This window comes from Grampus griseus (assembly GCF_964374135.1).
Source record: "Grampus griseus genome assembly, chromosome: X".
Classification (NCBI taxonomy): Eukaryota; Metazoa; Chordata; class Mammalia; order Artiodactyla; family Delphinidae; genus Grampus; species Grampus griseus.
Genome location: NC_138999.1, coordinates 83,361,970 through 83,368,455, shown reverse-complemented (window position 1 = coordinate 83,368,455; position 6,486 = coordinate 83,361,970).

The window sequence follows — 6,486 nt, the reverse complement described above, 5'->3', positions numbered from 1 at the left end:
CAGGGCAGAATAAAGAAAAAAGAATGAAAAGAATTGAGGACAGTATCAGAGACCTCTGGGACAACATTAAACACACCAACATTCGAATTATAGGAGTCCCAGAAGAAGAGAAAAAGAAAGGGACTGAGAAAATATTTGAAGAGATTATAGTTGAAAACTTCCCTAATATGGGAAAGGAAATAGTTAATCAAGTCCAGGAAGCACAAGGAGTCCCATACAGGATAAATCCAAGGAGAAACATGCCAAGACAAATATTAATCAAACTATCAAAAATTGAATACAAAGAAAACATATTAAAAGCAGCAAGGGAAAAAAACCCAAATAACACACAAGGGAATCCCCATATGGTTAACAGCTGATATTTCAGCAGAAACTCTGCAAGCAAGAAGTGAGTGGCAGGATGTATTTAAAATGATGAAGGGGAAAAATCTACAACCAAGATTACTCTAACCAGCAAGGATCTCATTCAGATTTGATGGAGAAATTAAAACCTTTACAGACAAGAAAAAGCTGAGAGAGCTCAGCACCACCACACCAGCTTTACAACAAATGCTAAAGGAATTTCTCTAGGCAAGAAACACAAGAGAAGGAAAAGACCTACAATAACAAACTCAAAACAATTAAAAAAATGGTAATAGGAATATACATATTGATAATTACCTTAAATGTAAATGGATTAAATGCTCCTACCAAAAGACACAGACTGGCTGAATGGATACAAAAAAACAAAACAAAAAAACACCAGTATATATGCTTTCTACAAGAGACCCACTTCAGACCAAGAGACACATACAGACTGAAAATGTGGGGATGGAAAAAGATATTCCATGCAAATGGAAATCAAAAGAAAGCTGGAGTAGCAATTCTCATATCAGACAAAATAGACCTTAAAATAAAGACTATTACAAGAGACAAAAAAGGACACTACATAATGATCAAGGGATCAATCTAAGAAGAAGAAATAACAATTGTAAATATTTATGCACCCAACATAGGAGCACCTCAATACATAAGGCAAATGTTAACAGCCATAAAATGGGAAATCAACAATAACACAATCATACTAGGGGAATTTAACACCCCACTTTCACCAATGGACAGATCATCCAAAATGAAAATAAATAAGGAAACACAAGCTTTAAATGATACATTAAACAAGATGGACTTAATTGATATTTATAGGACACTCCATCCACAAACAACAGAATACACATTTTTCTCAAGTGCTCATGGAACATTCTCCCACATAGATCATATCTTGGGTCACAAATCAAGGCTTGGTAAATTTAAGAAAATTCAAATCATATCAAGTATCTTTTCTGACCAAAACTCTATGAGACTAGATATCAATTACAGGAAAAGATCTGTAAAAAATACAAACACATGGAGGCTAAAGAATACACTACTTAGTAACCAAGAGATCACTGAAGAAATGAAAAAGGAAATTAAAAAATACCTAGAAACAAGTAACAAGGGAGGCACGACGACCCAAATCCTATGGGATGCAGCAAAAGCAGTTCTAAGAGGGAAGTTTATAGCAATACAATCCTACCTTAAGAAACAGGAAACATCTCAAATAAACAACCTAACCTTGAACCTAAAGCAATTAGAGGCAGAAGAACAAAAAACCCCAAAGTTAGGAGAAGTAAAGAAATCATAAAGATCAGATCAGAAATAAATGAAAAAGAAATGAAGGAAACGATAGCAAAGATCAATAAAACTAAAAGCTGGTTCTTTGAGAAGGTAAAGAAAATTGAGAAACCATTAGCCAGACTCATCAAGAAAAAAAGGGAGAAGACTCAAATCAATAGAATTAGAAATGGAAAAGGAGAAGTAACAACTGACACTGCAGAAATACAAAGGATCATGAGAGATTACTACAAGCAACTCTATGCCAATAAAATGGACAACCTGGAAGAAATGGACAAATTCTTAGAAATGCACAACGTTCTGAGACTGAACCAGGAAGAAATAGAAAATATGAACAGACCAATCATAAGCACTGAAGTTGAAACTGTGATTAAAAATCTTCCAACAAACAAAAGCCCAGGACCAGATGGCTTCACAGGCAAATTCTATCAAACATTTAGAGAAGAGCTAACACCTATCCTTCCCAAACTCTTCCAAAATATAGCAGAGGGAGGAACACTCCCAAACTCATTCTACGTGGCCACAATCACCCTGATACCAAAACCAGACAAAGATGTCACAAAGAAAGAAACCCATAGGCCAATATCACTGATGAAAATAGATGCAAAAATCCTCAACAAAATACTAGCAAACAGAATCCAACAGCACATTAAAAGGATCATACAACATGATCAAGTGGGGTTTATCCCAGGAATGCAAGGATTCTTCAATACACACAAATCAATCAACATGATACACCATATTAACAACTTGAAGGAGAAAAACCATATGATCATCTCAATAGATGCAGAGAAAGCTTTCAACAAAATTCAAGACCCATTTATGATAAAAACCCGGCAGAAAGTAGACATAGAGGGAACTTTCCTCAGCATAATAAAGGCCATATATGACAACCCCACAGCCAACCTCGTCCTCAATGATGAAAAGCTGAAACCATTTCCACTCTAAGATCAGGAACAAGACAAGGTTGCCCACTCTCACCACTATTATTCAACATAGTTTTTCAAGTTTTAGGCACAGCAATCAGAGAAGAAAAAGAAATAAAAGTAAACCAAATTGGAAAAGAAGTAAAGCTGTCACTGTTTGCAGATGACATGCTACTATCCATAGAGAATCCTAAAGATGATACCAGAAAACTACAAGAGTTAATCAATGAATTTGGTAAAGTAGCAGAATACAAAATTAACGCACAGAAATCTCTGGCATTCCTATACACTAATGATGAAAAATCTGAAAGTGAAATGAAGAAAACACTCCCATTTACCATTGCAACAAAAAGAATGAAATATCTAGGAATAAACCTACCTAAGGAGACAGAAGACCTGTATGCAGAAAATTATAAGACATTGATGAAAGAAATTAAAGATGATACAAATAGATGGAGAGATATACCATGTTCTTGGCTTGGAAGAATTAACATTGTGAAAATAACTGTATTACACAAAGCAATCTACAGATTCAATGCAATCCCTGTCAAACTACCACTGGCATTTTTTACAGAACTAGAACAAAAAATTTCACAATGTGTATGGAAACACAAAAGGCCCCGAATAGCCAAAGCAATCTTGAGAACGTAAAATGGAGCTGGAGGAATCAGGCTCCCTGACTTCAGACTATACTACAAAGCTACAATAATCAAAACAGTATGGTACTGGCACAAAAACAGTAAGATAAATCAATGGAACAGGATAGAAAACCCAGAGATAAACCCACGCACATATCGTCACCTTATCTTTGATAAAGGAGGCAAGAATATACAGTGGAGAAAAGCCAGCCTCTTCAATAAATGGTGCTGGGAAAACTGGACAGGTACATGTAAAAGTGTGAAATCAGAACACTCCCTAAGACCATAGACAAAAATAAACTCAAAATCGATTAAAGACCTAAATATAGGGCCAGAAACTATCAAGCTCTTAGAGGAAAACATAGGCAGAACACTCTATGACATAAATCACAGCAAGATCCTTTTTGACCCACCTCCTAGAGAAATGAAAATAAAAACAAAAATAAACAAATGGGATATAATGAAACTTCAAAGCTTTTGCACAGCAAAGGAAACCAGAAGCAAGAGCAAAAGACAACCCTCAGAATGGGAGAAAATATTTGCAAATGAAGCAACTGACAAAGGATTCATCTCCAAAATTTACAAGCAGCTCATGCAGCTCAATAACAAAAAAACAAACAACCCAATACAAAAATGGGCAGAAGACCTAAATAGACATTTCTCCAAAGAAGATATACAGATTGCCAACATACACATGAAAGAATGCTCAACATCATTAATCATTAGAGAAATGCAAATCAAAACTACAATGAGATATCATCTCACACTGGACAGAATGTCCATCATCAAAATATCTAGAAACAATAAATGTTGGAGAGGGTGTGGAGAAAAGGGAACCCTCTTGCACTGTTGGTGGGAATGTAAATTGATACAGCCACTATGGAGAACAGTTTGGAAGTTCCTTAAAATCTAAAAATAGAATTACCATACGACCCAGCAATCCCACTACTGGGCATATACCCTGAGAAAACCATAATTCAAAAAGAGTCATGTACCAAAATGCTCATTGAAGCTCTATTTACAATAGCCAGGAGATGGAAGCAACCAAAGTGTCCATCGACAGATGAATGGATAAAGAAGATGTGGCACATATATACAATGGAATATTACTCGGCCATAGAAAGAAACGAAACTGAGTTATTTGTAGTGAGGTGGATAGACCTAGAGTCTGTCATACAGAGTGAAGTAAGTCAGAAAGAGAAAAACAAGTACCATATGCTGACACATATATATGGAATCTAAGAAAAAAAACAGAAAAGTCATGAAGAACCTAGGGGTAAGATGGGAATAAAGACACAGACCTACTAGACAATGGACTTGAAGATAGGGGGAGGGGGAAGGGTAAGCTGTGAGAAAATGAGAGAGTGGCATGGACATATACCCACTACCAAACATAAAATAGATAGCTAGTGGGAAGCAGCTGCATAGCACAGGGAGATCAGCTCAGTGCTTTGTGACCACCTAGAGGGGTGGGATAGGGAGGGTGGGAGGGAGGGAGACGCAAGGGGGAAGAGATATGGGAACATATGTATATGTATAACTTATTCACTTTGTCATAAAGCAGAAACTAACACACCATTGTAAAGCAATTTTACTCCAATAAAGATGTTAAAAAAAAAAAAAAGATTGCCCCCCTCAAATTCCAATCACTATAGCAATCACAAACTCCATCCTTAACACAGGAGACAGGAATGTTTTTGTGTAAAGGACCAGATAGTGCAGTAAATAATTATGTCTTTATAATACAGTCTCTGTTGCACAGTCCTCTTTGTTTTCCTTTTTGCTTTATATAAACTTTTACAAATATAAAAAACATTCTCAGTTCCCATTTTTAGCTAGAGGGCCCTATAAAAACAGGCCAGATTTGTCCAGGAAGCAATAGTTTGCCTATTCCTGATCTAATACCTCAAGCAAATAAAACTGTGCCATCTAACATATATGTATTTGGATTCCCAGAAGGAGAGGACAGATAGAATGGAGCAAAAAAAGCATTTGAAGTCAAAATCCTGAAAATTTACCAAATGTGATGAAAAGCATCAATATACTAATTTAAGAAGATTAAGAAGCTTAGTGAACCCCCAAGAAGTATAAATACATAAAACAAAAACCCAAGGCTCTAGATAATCAAATTTCCCAAAAACAAAGTACATAGAACATCTTGAAAATTACTCTTTTTATATTATTAACTCTAAGTAGACTTTGAAATATTAAGGATACATGTTGTAATTCCTAAAGCACACACTAAAAGTAATACAAAAAGTCAAAGTTAAAAGCTATGAGGAACTTAAATGGAAAACTTAAAAAAATTAATTAACCCAAAAGAAGACAGGAAAGGAGAAATAGAGAAACAAAATCTCAAATGGGAATGATAGAAAACAAATTGAAAAGCAAAATAAACCCAACCATATCAATAAACTATTTTACATATAAGTAGGCTAATCTCTCCAACTGAAAGGCCAAGATTTACCGACTGCTTTTTTTTTTTTTTTTTTTTTTGCGGTACGCGGGCCTCTCACCGTTGTGGCCTCTCCCGTTGCGGAGCACAGGCTCCGGATGCGCAGGCTCAGCAGCCATAACTCACGGGCCCAGCCGCTCCGTGGCATGTGGGATCTTCGCGGACCGGGGCACGAACCGGTATCCCCTGCATCGGCAGGCGGACTCTCAACCCCTGTGCCACCAGGGAAGCCCAGACTGTTTTTTTAAGTGACTTTATCTATGCTATTACAGGCATTGTGTTTTGATATTATGACACAGAGAGGTTGAAAATAAAAGTATAGAAAAAGTTATATGGTACAAACAATAAACATAAGAAAGCTTGTATGTCTTTGTTATTATTAGACTAACAAGTATAATTTGAGATAAAGAGGGAAATTTCATACTGTAAAAGTGTTACTATATAGGAAAGACATGACAACTAAATTTGTTTTTGTAGCTAAAAATATTGCTTCAGCTAAAGCTGACATAACTAAAGGGAGAAATAAACAAATCCACAAAGGGCTGTGTATATGCTCATAAAAGGCCTGAGAAAGCCCTCAGCTCTCCCCTCTGTCTGACTTTCAGGCTCTGTACAAACAGGAAGTGAAAGATAAGGCAGAGTTGTAAATTGCCTGGCTGAGAGTTGAGGGCATATTCCGAAACATACACACACACAGTGCCCATCTGCAAAGACTAGGAGATTTTTTTTACTTCCAGCCCTTAAAGAAATTTTTGTACAATCACTGGTTGACCACTAACCTGAAGGAACAGAGACTTCAGTGGCCATGTACAACAAA